The 13,562-nt window shown below is 37.0% G+C and overlaps 1 protein-coding gene across 1 annotated transcript in view; it reads right to left on the reverse strand.

Moving 5' to 3' along the window:
* Positions 1–1,923, reverse strand: part of flrt2 (fibronectin leucine rich transmembrane protein 2) — a 45,080-nt gene extending 43,157 nt beyond the window's left edge. Inside the window, exon 1 of the mRNA XM_082146692.1 lies at positions 1,568–1,923. The gene's annotated coding sequence lies outside the window, so the exon portion shown is untranslated. The remainder of the gene's footprint in view (positions 1–1,567) is intronic.
* Between the last annotated feature and the right edge of the window lie 11,639 nt (positions 1,924–13,562).

Below are 13,562 nucleotides of genomic sequence, written 5' to 3' on the forward strand. Positions count from 1 at the left end.
AAAAAGAAATGATCAAATAATACAGTTAGTGTTCAAAATGAAGTATTGCTACACTTTCTGGTTGTAAAACGCTGGTGAAACATGCATTTAATGTGATGAACTACATCTGTGTGAACTTGAAGAGAACTGCTACACCGGTTGGTTAAAAGTCATTGAGAAAATGGATAGAAAAGTGAAGTTTGTTCTGAGGGAAACTCAAGCAACTCAAGTGTGGTTTAAGAGCCCAAGCTGTATCCAAGTATGCTTTGAGATCACGGTTTAATCATGAAAACTTGAATTAGTAGTCTAACATAACCAAAGAAAGTAAGGTAGCACTTTAATTTGGGGACCAATTCTCACTATCGCTTATTTTAGCATGCAGATTACTACCATATTGGCTGTTTATTAGTACTCATAAAGAACATATTAATGCCTTATTCAGAATGAATATATTCTACATCCCTTAATCCTATACCCCATACCTAACCTTAACCACAACTAACTTACTAACTATTAATAAGCAGTAAATTAGGAGTTTATTGAAGCAAAAGTCTTAGTTAACTAAAAGTACGTTTCTGAAGTATTTGATTTTTTTATATTTTTTTTTTTTACTCAAAATCCATGAGAACCCATGTTGATAAAAAAGTTTAAGTCAAAATCTGTAGAATTCTGTGGTATGGATTTACATTGTGAGCTCAGAATGACATTCTTATTAATAGCTGAAAGCATAATCCCCATAATGTTTAATAAACATTCAAGGAGTGGATTATGTGTAGAACTTTGTGTAAGACATATTTTCATTTATGCCTTTTGGCAGATTCGCATTCAAGGTACACTTCAACAGTTGAGCTGGTAGGAACACGTAATAGCAAAAATGTCAGAATATAATGTTAGAGTGATGATCCCTGCGGACGATCATATCAAGCATTAAACCTGGTTTCTAACTATTCTATTTTTGTTGTAGTTTTAAATAACATATGACTCATCATCATATGAACTTTGCAGCACTGGAGAGAATGGCATCACAATAGTTTGCTTCTAACTTGCATTTCCTTATCATTTGTGAGTTTCCCTCACTGAATAACTTAAACTTTTGCCAATGCGTGTAATCATTAGTGGAACATTTTTTTTTTTTGCCCCAAGTTATTTAAATCTGTATACTTTACTTACTCTGATATTTAAGTTTAATCAACTGTATCACACATTCTTCCACACACAACACAGTTCACACATCACACACACTTATGCTACGTCCAAACAAGTGTTGAATGGTAGAAAGCGATACAGTATACAACAGTTAATGTTCTGGAAAAAAAAAGACATGAAGATAGCTAAATAATTCATAAACGTATATCCAATTATACCGCAATGAATTAAAGTTTAAAAAGCCTGTCCACATGAACAGCCTCAGATCACACAGTCCTGTCACAACCGTTTCCAAGCTACCTTTTCATCCACGTAACATATTTTGTAATTGCCACAATTAGTTTTGATCATTCCGTTACGAAAGTCTCCAGTGCATAAACCACCAAAACTGTGTGTTTCTTTCAGTCCAAGCTCAGATGTTCTTTAAGCGAAAGCCACTTACTTCTACTGGAGCCTCTCGGTCACAGCAGGTCAGAAGGGCAACGGGAGCCTTCTGGAATTACGTATGTTTTCGATACCGACTCCAGCAGGAGAGAACGAAACTCCTGAACTCAAAAGAAGAAGCTCCCGCTGGGAAGTGCGGCGTCTGTCCCGAGAATGAGACTCGTGAGCACAACGCACCTTTGTGTTTCCTTATGTTTTGGCTGCGTGTAACTTAACCCCTCAGGAGCCGAGTCTAGCGCTGTCTAACCTGTCTTTTGTTTCTACATTCCATCTCTCGCACACTCTCTCTTTTCTTTTTTCGCTGTTATTTTGTAAGCCCACGCCTGTCGATGAGCTCACTGGGTCCGGGCTCATGTTTCAGCCTCGTACTGGAATTCGGAGGGCAGGCAGATTCTGAAAGTGAGCCTGAGATACGACTCGAGGAGAAGGAGCGGGTCATGGGGTCGCGTCCCGCTGAACAAAGCGGGAGTTATGAGGGTGAGGGGGTCAGGCATGCCGCAGGATGTCAGAGCTCAGGGAGAATGAACCAGCGAGGGAACACTCACAATTCCCTCGGGCGATAGTCCTTCGAGGAATATATCAAATACTGGGATTGGATCATATACAATGGTGTTGTAGTGCAACATGCTCTATATAAAAACAACAGCGTCATCTGATCCCTATATCCAGCTGTGTGTTGCTGAGTAAAGAGCAAAATATAACTCATGGTTCCTAAGGCCTTTCAACCCTTATGAGCTTTGGTGATATTTGATTTATGTTTGCGAGCTGGAATCCAATAAGCTGCTAACTGAGCACAGCATGCTTTCGTTCATGATGCTTTATGATCCAGTGGAATGAAGGGTCATAACCAAGTCTGCTCTTTAGAGAACAGAAGCTTTTCACACGTCCGGAGATCTTCCTGTATCTGCTTGACGCACGACCGTTAAGAGAATAGTCGATGTGGACGATGTCATTATTGTTCTTGAGTTGATTGTGCTTTTATGGGTTGAACTGCGAGAGATGAAATCCTGTAATGTCACAGAACAAGCTACGAATTAAGCTAACATTATAAGCTAGTTATTAGAAAGTAATGTCTACCGCTTATACTGAAGAAATAGGTAGGTTCTTTTTGTATGATGAGTCAAACCGGTTGAATTTGTTGGACATGTAACTTCTTAATAAATGCATGCCTTCACATGTATAAGGCAACAATTCTAAAGCCTAAAATTTGTGGCATAATTCAGCAATTATGTAGTTTAAACAGTAGAGCATGATGCTGGCAACACCAAAAGGTCATGAGTTTGACTCCCAAGAAATGCATGAACTGATTAAATATACATTGAATGCAACATGAGTCGCTTTGGATGAAAGTGTCTGCCAAATATGTAAATATAAACATATTTTATTGCTTACATTTGCAAAGAGCCCCTGATGGGATATGGTGATGAAAAAATGAGATGGGTGGAAAAAATATATTCACTGGAAAACGTTTTGCATTCTGCAGAGAAACTTTGCGTTTTGCGTTCACTTGCAAAACTATCGAGAGCGTTCTAAAGTTCCTTTATATAACCAATGACAATATATTTTACCATATATTTGTCACTGTGGTTGTGCTTTTTGCAACTTCAGGGTATGTGCCCCGACTTATTGAATTACAAACCTACCGACCCAGTCTTCTGTTACTTAGATCTTATTAGAGCAGAGGCACTCATGATGCAGAGATTTGTGTCAAATCCTGATCCATCAATCATAACAGAATCCTAAAGAAGCCAATATCTCCAATAATCTTTACTTTTTGTATTTTTTGTAATTTTAATAGCAGAGATGTGCTCACAAATCTCTGAGTGTTTTTTAAAAATAATAATAATAATAATAATAAAACATTAAATGGTACCTATTATGCCCTTTTTGATTTTCATTGTCTGCTAAAATAGTTTTTCATGCTTTAATATAAAAAACACATTATTTTTTCACATATTTTACATTGTTGAGGCTCCTCTCTTCCCAGTGTGTCAGTAACTCTGTTTAGTTCCTGTCTATGAAGAAAAGCACAATGTGCTCTGATTGGTCGGCTTGACCAGTGTGTTGTGAACCTTTTTGTGTGTTTCGGAAATGTCATGCCCCTTACCATTCCCGTGTGTTTCAACACACTACTAACGCAACTCAACCAGACCTTGCCCCTCTTCTTTTTTTTTTTCTTTTTTTTTTTTTTCTTGCATGCCTTGAGTGGGAATTATTTAAATGAGGAGGATTGTGACATGTTCGTTCCCTGAAGAAAACTCAAGAATACAATCGAGGCGTTTCAGAGATATTGAAAAAGAAAGAAAAAGTAATTTTCTTTGGAATTACTTTGTGCTTTTAACTTTGCAGACCTTTTTTCATGCTCAAACAGTAACACTCACAGAAAAAAGCATGACCCCTTTATTTTAACTACATCCAATCAAATCTTGTTGTGTGTAAAGAAGTGGGTTTGTTGAAGTAGTCCTATGGTTTGTTCTTGGCCATTTTTTCTCATGCCTTCACCTGTCTAGCAGGAAGAGTGGCCTCTTTTAGTGACAGGAAATATCTGAGTGAGCACTTGAGGCCAAGATATCAGGAATCTCGATATCCACCCCCCTCCCTCACGGCAGTTTCACAAGTGCAATAGGCTAATCTCTCACACGGTTAACGCTCTCATCTGAGGGAGTTCTTTTTTCCCCTGGCCAGGAATGTGGAATGAGTCACCGGCTGAGCTGAACGAGAGTTGTATGATGGCTCACACGCACTCACACACATGGGTCGGTTCCCATGGGAACCCCATCGTGGTGAACAACTTGCTTTGTTTTGTTACATTTCCTGTAGCATCCTCACGTGAATTATATTTTGAATTTGCACCGATGTAATCCATAGTTTGTTTTGGGGTAAACAAAGCTCTGAACTGTTTAACCCATTATTATTTCTGAGACAGCAATACCTCTTTCAGCGCCCACATCATCTGTTGAATAAATTCAGTGCAGCCTACTTGGCTGATTGTTTTTACCTCATCCAAGATATCTGACTACACTGATTGGACGCTCGCAAAGTTGGAATAGACATCAATTGTTGCCATGGCAGGAGGCAGTAAACAGGCTGGGAGGTCCGTCTTAGAAGAAAATAAACTGCTTTTAATTATACAGCTGCGTTTAGCCGGCATCAGCTTAATCATGCGGATAAATCCTGATTTATAGAGTTCAAGGATTTATTTTCAAATCTACCTATATGATCTCTAAATAAATTGTATTTTCAGATGCATAAATAAAAAGACATGGTTTCCTGATAATGTTGCAAATCTAGACTAAAATGTTCTCATTGGTTCGGTTTGCTTTTGCAAAGCAACATTTAAAAATGTAACACAATTTAACAAACGTTTGAGCAAACTATCCACTCTGAATGTTTGTGCACTGTTTATGTTCCAAGTTTAGTTTTTTTGAGAAATTTCAGTGTTTCTAGACAGCTCGGTGTGGGTCATTATGCCTTTCTTTCTACTAATCACTATCATTTCTATTTATCACATTGAGCGTGAATGAAGGCTGGCTAATCACGTTTTGCAGAAGAGTAATTAAAAGGCATTTTGAGAGATACATGGGAGAGACATGTTTTTGAGACACAATTTTGTCTCCATATGTCAGGTATAATCATGGCTAGCAAAGGGATATTGCATATAGATATTAGTTGGTTCTTTGGTCAGATTGGTTCGCCTTCTCACTAAAAGTAATCTTTTCCAGAGTTCCCTCTGAACCGATTTCAAACTGCCTGAGTCTTCAATGATTCCAGTCTTAGTTTCTGCTCTAACCTACGTTGGTTTGTAACAAATTTGCATTATGCCAGCCTATGGACCTGGAAGAGATTGGCTCTTGTTGTCGACATGTCAAGAAGACGCTGTTATCTGCACTGCGTAAGCAAATCCACTTTGTACCCATTTCCAGAGGATGAGGACTTAAGCGGTAGACCAATCAGACTAGACTGGGCCATCTGACCAATCAGAGCAGAGCAGATCAATTGCAACAGACTGGGCCATCTGACCAATCAGAGCAAAGTATACCAATCACAACAGACTGGGCCATCTGACCAATCAGAGCAGAGTAGACCAATCGCAACAGACTGGGTCATATTACCAATCGGAGCAGAGCAGGCTCTCGGAAAGGAGGTGTTTAGAGACTGAATTATTTATTGCACCGTTTCAGACACTGTATGATAAAAGAAAAGTGTTCTTTGACCTTGGATGCACATAAACCTATTGTAGGAGACCTCCAAAACAAAATAAGGAACCTTTAAATAGCATAATAGGAGCACTTAAAGTGATAGTATTAATAAATGAGAGGAAAAAAAACAATACAACGAATACAAAAATTAAGCCACATAAATGTGTATAAACAGTGGTACGCTGCTGTTGGCAAACACCTCTGAATAATTGGGCTTACTTTACACATGAAAGGAAATATCCGAGCACCTTTTTTTTTTTTTTGTATCACTCTACTCTGAAAACACAAGCTGAGCTGTGGTGGAAATGGTAAAATTAAAGCTGCCCTTTCTTGAGCAAACTACTGCTTCTCTTTCTGCTGTTTTAATTCCTAAATGAAAAACATATTTGGAGAAACCTCAGCGACTCTCTTGCTGTGAGCCCATGGCCCCGTCTTACATGTTCCAGTTAGCACAAGCCTGTGCGTTGAATGGCTGGGTAATTACATCATTTGGAAGTGGCGTGAAAGCACTTTACGAGACGATGTAACTGAAATGCTTTATTGCTTTCAGAACGGCCAATTAAAAGACAACACCTGGACCACAGAGGGTCAATAAAATGGCCGCTTCCTACAAAAAGAGGGAAAGCAGCATGCTTACGTGTTGAAAGAAACTATGGGAGCTTGTGTTTCCTTCCAGGTTCTTTTTTTATCCATTTTTCTTCTCTGAACGTGGCCGACAATACAGCCTCACATTTGTGCACGTGGACCATAAGTCACCCGTCTGACATGGACGTAACAGAATTAATAAAACCCATTTCCTACGGAGGACATATGGCCTGGGTACAACATAAACTTGTTCAGGGCACACTGCTGAAAAGGAAAACAACTCTTCTTATTCCTCTTCTGTCCACACCCGAACCATTCACTCTTGTTCTGTCTTTGCCTTGCTGTAAAGTTTCCTCGTGTAACAGGAATTACGTTCATCAGATTAAACAGGAGCCTGCATTCATTCACCCAACCATAAAGTACCCAGACAGGGTTTGAAATAAGGCGTAGTGATACAACGACAACATGGACACACTGACTTGTGTTCGCACACACACGTCCTTCCCTCAGCATGCCTTCTTTTGAGAGATCTACTCAGCGTGTGGAAGTCAGAGATCATCATGCTAATAAGACAGAGTCAGCACAGCTACTGTATTAATAAAATCCTGCTGCTACGGATTCAGACTTTAGAAAGCCTCTCGCCACCCACAGCGTTGAATTAAGAGAGGGAGAGAAATTTCAAGCGTAAATCCTGTCGATAGTTAAAGGAAATATTTTACAGTTTTTATTTTTTTATTTTTGGATGTTAACATACTTGTTGTATTTTAAAGAATCAAACTCAGGCATCTTTTACCTTGTTTTTTTTTCTTTTTTTCTTTTTCTAAAGCACGTAATTGGCAAAGTTAAAACCCCATAAACAAATAAACAACTACCTACTGTACATACATTCATGCACTGTACATGTACATACATACATACACACACACACACACACGCACACACACATACATATAGGGCTTGACATTTACAACCATCAACCCACCAAATGCGGTGGATTTCAGCAGTGGTGTGTAATAGTCACTCCTACAAGCCAATTTGGCAGGTTGAATTGTGAATATACAGTACAGGCCAAAAGTTTGGACACATTACTATTTTTAATGTTTTTGAAAGAAGTTTCTTCTGCTCATCAAGCCTGCATTTATTTGATAAAAAATACAGAAAAAAAAAAATTAATATTGTGATATATTATTACAATTTAAAATAATTGGTTTTCAATTTATTATACTTTAAAGTATTATTTATTTCTGTGATGCAAAGCTGAATTTTCAGGATCATTACTCCAGTCTTCAGTCTCACATGTGACATCCAGTCTATCACATGATCCTTTAGAAATCATTCTAATATTCTGATTTATTATGAGTGTTGGAAACAGTTCTGCTGCCTAATATATTTGATGAATAAAAGGTTAAAAAGAACTGCATTTATTCAAAATAAAAATAAAAATATTTTCTAATAATATAAATCTTCTTTACTATCACTTTTGATCAATTTAACACATCCTTGCTGAATAAAAGTATTGATTTATTTCAAAAAAAGAAAGAAAAAAAAAAATACTGACCCCAAATTACTGGCCAGTAGTGTATATTGTTGTTACAAAATATTTCTGTTTTTAAAACATTTGCCTCTTTTTTTTTTTTTTTTTTTTTTTACTTTTTATTCATCAAAGTATCCTAAAAAAAATATCACAGGTTATGAAAAAATATTAAGCAGCAGAACTGTTTCCAACTTTGATAATGAATCATCATATTAGAATGATTTCTAAAGGATCATGTGATAGACTGGAGTAATGATCCTGAAAATCCAGCTTTGCATCACAGAAATAAATGATAATTTAAAGTATAATAAATTGAAAACCAATTATTTTAAATTGTAATAATTTATCACAACATTACATTTGTTTCTGTATTTTTTATCAAATGCCTGTAATGTGTGTGTGTGTGTGTATGTATATATATATATATATATATATATATATATACACTCACCTAAAGGATTATTAGGAACACCTGTTCAATTTCTCATTAATGCAATTATCTAATCAACCAATCACATGGCAGTTGCTTCAATGGATTTAGGGGTGTGGTCCTGGTCAAGACAATCTCCGACGGGCCGGTCTGAGTATTTCACAATCTGCTCAGTTACTGGGATTTTCACGCACAACCATTTCTAGGGTTTACAAAGAATGGTGTGAAAAGGGAAAAACATCCAGTATGCGGCAGTCCTGTGGGTGAAAATGCCTTGTTGATGCTAGAGGTCAGAGGAGAATGGGCCGACTGATTCAAGCTGATAGAAGAGCAACTTTGACTGAAATAACCACTCGTTACAACCGAGGTATGCAGCAAAGCATTTGTGAAGCCACAACACACACAAGCTTGAGGCGGATGGGCTACAACAGCAGAAGACCCCACCGGGTACCACTCATCTCCACTACAAATAGGAAAAAGAGGCTAATTTGCACGAGCTCACCAAAATCGGACAGTTGAAGACTGGAAAAATGTTGCCTGGTCTGATGAGTCTCGATTTCTGTTGAGACATTCAGATGGTAGAGTCAGAATTTGGCGTAAACAGAATGAGAACATGGATCCATCATGCCTTGTTACCACTGTGCAGGCTGCTGGTGGTGGTGTTACCACTGTGCAGGCTGCTGGTGGTGGTGTAATGGTGTGGGGGATGTTTTCTTGGCACACTTTAGGCCCCTTAGTGCCAATTGGGCATTGTTTAAATGCCACGGCCTACCTGAGCATTGTTTCTGACCATGTCCATCCCTTTATGACCACCATGTACCCATCCTCTGATGGCTACTTCCAGCAGGATAATGCACCATGTCACAAAGCTCGAATCATTTCAAATTGGTTTCTTGAACATGACAATGAGTTCACTGTACTAAAATGGCCCCCACAGTCACCAGATCTCAACCCAATAGAGCATCTTTGGGATGTGGTGGAACGGGAGCTTCGTGCCCTGGATGTGCATCCCACAAATCTCCATCAACTGCAAGTTGCTATCCTATCAATATGGGCCAACATTTCTAAAGAATGCTTTCAGCACCTTGTTGAATCAATGCCACGTAGAATTAAGGCAGTTCTGAAGGCGAAAGGGGATCAAACTATGGTGTTCCTAATAATCCTTTAGGTGAGTGTGTATATATATATACTGTATATATATATATATATATATATATATATATATATATATATATATATATATATATATATATATATAAAAATATATATATATATATATATATATATATATATATATATATATATATATATATATATATATAATTTTTTTTATTGCAGTCTTTTAAAAAGGCATCTGAATAAACTAAGTGCAATGTAGTGTTGTCAAAAAGATGGTGCATATTTGCACCATTGCTTTATAAGGTATCCCATGTGTGTTATTGTGCTCTTATATACTTTACTTTATATATTGTACTGTGTTGTGTATATATTGCACTTCTCACTGCATTAAACCCTTACATTTTCATTGTCATCGAAAACCGAAAAAAGAACTTTGAGCACATTAAGACATTGGAACCAGATGTGAAAACACCCTAAACAAGGCACAAAGTTCATTGTCAGCTTCAGTTTCATTGAGCATTGCTCTCAGAGTACAATTAAATCTATTCACACTAAAATCTCTTCATACTAGAGTACACCACAAATCATCTTTATTTGATTTAAAACTCTCCCTGTTGGGGTATTGATTCGATCCTTCCGTCTTCATAAATAAGCCACATTGCCTGTATGGAGAGGCCAGCAGGTCTGCTCTCCACCTGTGGATGCCAAGGCTGCATCGGATCTAAATGGCATCCATTTGAGTCACTGAAATATTTATAGATGCTCCCAGCCCCGGGGAGAGTGGATTGTGTGTCTAAAACTGGTATAGTAACACTGCAGCTTTGTCTCTATGGGCACAGATGGGCGATAGAGTGAATTAATAACGCCATTGACCTTTCCATGGCTCCTATCTATTTAGAGAATCTGATATTTGTTAATGTAATAAAAACTGTGGAAATTTAAAGAGGAAATAGAGGGACCATTCAAAAAATATGGTGACAAGAATGTGCCTTGACTTCTTTGTCATGAAAAACGTTTCAAATATTCAAGAAACCACGTATTTTCTTGAAAACAACGTAACATGGAATGGTCTGACTTCATAATCTTTTGCACATGAGAAAAAAGTGTCAATTAATTTAATTTAATTACATTTCATTGAATATGTGCTTTATGATTCGTCAAAATTCTGATATATTAACAAATACTTTATCAGCTTTTATGAATACTTTCCAAATACTTTATTTGAAGTTGCAAAATAGCATATCTGCTGGTCAAACTGCTTCAATTCTATTCATTGTTCTCCAGTATCTTTTCTAATCTTGTGTATGTAGTATGCAAAGAAGAAACCCGATTAGGAAAGTCCCTTTTTTTTCTGTTAGTGTCTTTGGCTGTTGGAATTTGTTTCTTCCAGGTCACCTGATCTGGTTCAGGTGTGTAAGCTGATCTACTTTCCCACCCTTTATCTTCCTCTTCAACAGAGCCCTGCAGATATTCTGCATTTTACCAGACAAACTTCTACATAAGACCCGTGTACTCTTACAACAATTCTGGATATGTGTTGAGTTAGGTTTAGAAACATCATCTAAAGGCCTACACATTGCAAGTACACAATCTTGTAGACAGAAAAAAAACAAAAACAAAAGTATTACATTCCTCTAGTTGCATGTTTCGGCCCTATAGTAGTAATACCTAAGAAAGAATTGTGATGTCCCTTAGGTCTCTCTCTGTGGAGCGCAGATGACTCATGACGTTTTAATATGATCATTTAATCACAAACCACCCTCGTTCTGATCTACCTGTGGCTTTAACAACTATTACATAAGACAAGCTATATCATCTGGGCTTCCTGTCTGCCTTAAGATCCGCGTCCCAGTGTAGCGGCTCTCACGGCCTCCTGCTGATGCAAATGGATGCTGGCAAACTTTATTGCAGTGGACTGGGTCCGGAGTTCCTTTTTGTGATTCTTTTAACAAAAGAGCCGTTCACAAATGGCTCCACTGAACCCCTTGCATGTTTATTAACTCTGGAGCAGACTGAGTTTTCCACAACCTAAAACTTCCAGAGTTAATCTTGTGTAAACACACCAAGATTATAGAAACTCCTCGATATACCATTAATACACTTCATGCCCTAGTTTCTCTCTCTAGAAGTGAATTCTCAAAGAAGGATTTAGGCAAGGTGATGGGTTTTTGTTTGTTCTTTGGGGGTTTTTTTGTTGTTGTTTTTTTTTTTTTTTTTTTTTTTTGCATTTGTTGTTTTAGCAGCAGAATCATGCAGGAATTAGGCAAATCAGGTAATACTACAAACACGGCAAAATAAATGTCTGTGCTAAACTCAATTTGCACATCAGGATTCCTTGTCTAACAGGCTCTTTTAGGTAAATTGCCGTTCAAATCTTCTAATTTATTACAAAATGCACTTAATCTAGATGCACTTCCAACCTTAAGCACTTTTAAATGTCTATTGCACAATGTATTAAAGGACACTTGCAATTGTCTCTCTTGATTTGATTTTACTTGATTGATTTAATTTTGAATGTGTAAATTGTGGTATTGTCATTTTATGATTATTTTTGTGTGAAACTGTATGTGCTGCCGTCTTGACCAGGTCTCTCTGGAAGAAGAGATAGCAATATATCAATGTGATTCTTCTGGTTAAATAAAGGTTAATATTAATAATAATAAATAATAATAACAGGCTGGTTCTTAAAAGCCATTTGCCTCTTTTAAAATGTGCCGCTTAAATCTACACTACTGTTAAAAAGTTTGGGGATTGTAAGATTTGTAATGTTTTTGAAAGAAGTCCAAGGCTGCAATTATTTGATACAGTACACACAGCAATATTCTGAAATGTTATTACAATTTAAAATATCTGTTTTTTTATTTTTATTTATTTTAACATGTACTTCATTCCTGTGATGCAAAGCTGTATTTTCAGCATCATTACTCCAGTCTTCAGTGTCACATGATCCTTCAGAAATCATTATAATATGATGATTTGATGCTCAAGAAACATTTCTTATTATTATCAATGTTGAAAACAGTTGTGCAGCTTAATATGTTTAGGGAACCCGTTATTTTTATATTTTTTTTAAGATTATTTGATGAATAGAAAGTTCAAAAGAACATAAATTGTTTGAAATAAAAGTCTTTACTGTCACTTTAGATCAATGTAATGCTTCCTTGCTAAATAAAAGTATCTGTTTAAAAAACATTGTACTGACCCTAAACTTTTGAACGGTAATGTATAAACCATATTTCAACAATAGTTACCTTGCTTAAATAGCAAGGTGTACATACTCTTTCCCCGCCATTGACGGAAATTCGTCTTTCCATGTTTTCACTGTTATGAGGTAGGGGGTGTCTAAAAAAATGCGTCTTTTTTTTTCTCACAAAAACAAGTTTTTCTCAGCTTTTTGCTCGAAAATGTTGCTTTTTTATGAAACTTACCCAAATTCAAGTGTTGATAAAAAGGAATGCATTAAGCTAGATTTTTTTATTAATATATATATATATATATTTTTTTAGCAGAGGGTCTGCATATTCATATATTCATAAAACAAAATATTCTAGGGGCCATGAAACTTTTGTGAAAATGATGCTGGCGGTGGCTGGAAACTTTTTTTCAAAAAACACTGGTGGGGAAAGAGTTAAAAGCTGTATAGTTAACTGATCATATCACAAACACACATCAGAATACGCCTGACTTAATTCAGGGGATTCTAAAATTGAACTATGAAATATACCCATATAACGTTAGATGTGCGTTCCATCCATTGTTTTCACATTTGGCAAGCGCCAGAAATGCTCTAAATGCATTGTTTTCATTGAGACTCTTCTCCCTCCCTCCCTGACACTTGGGAAGATGGCCAGCTGGTGAATTCATCAGAATGTAATGTTTTTTTCCCCCCACTCTGTGTTTTTTTTATGGCATGTGAAGTGGGTGACTGGGCATACTGCCGGTCGGTCAGTTGTTCAGTCTGTCGTCCGCCTGTTCATTTATTTTAGATGCCGGTAATTCCAGGCGGCTCCTACAGAACTATATACTCTCAAATTAGATGTCAAACAGTATCATGACATCTAAATAAAATGGCTTTTTAAAATCAGACTTCTCTGAAACACCAGTAATTGCTGTATCTCTCTTGCAC

The sequence above is a fragment of the Leuciscus leuciscus genome (genome assembly GCF_965113295.1).
Source record: "Leuciscus leuciscus genome assembly, chromosome: 19".
NCBI classification, from domain to species: Eukaryota; Metazoa; Chordata; class Actinopteri; order Cypriniformes; family Leuciscidae; genus Leuciscus; species Leuciscus leuciscus.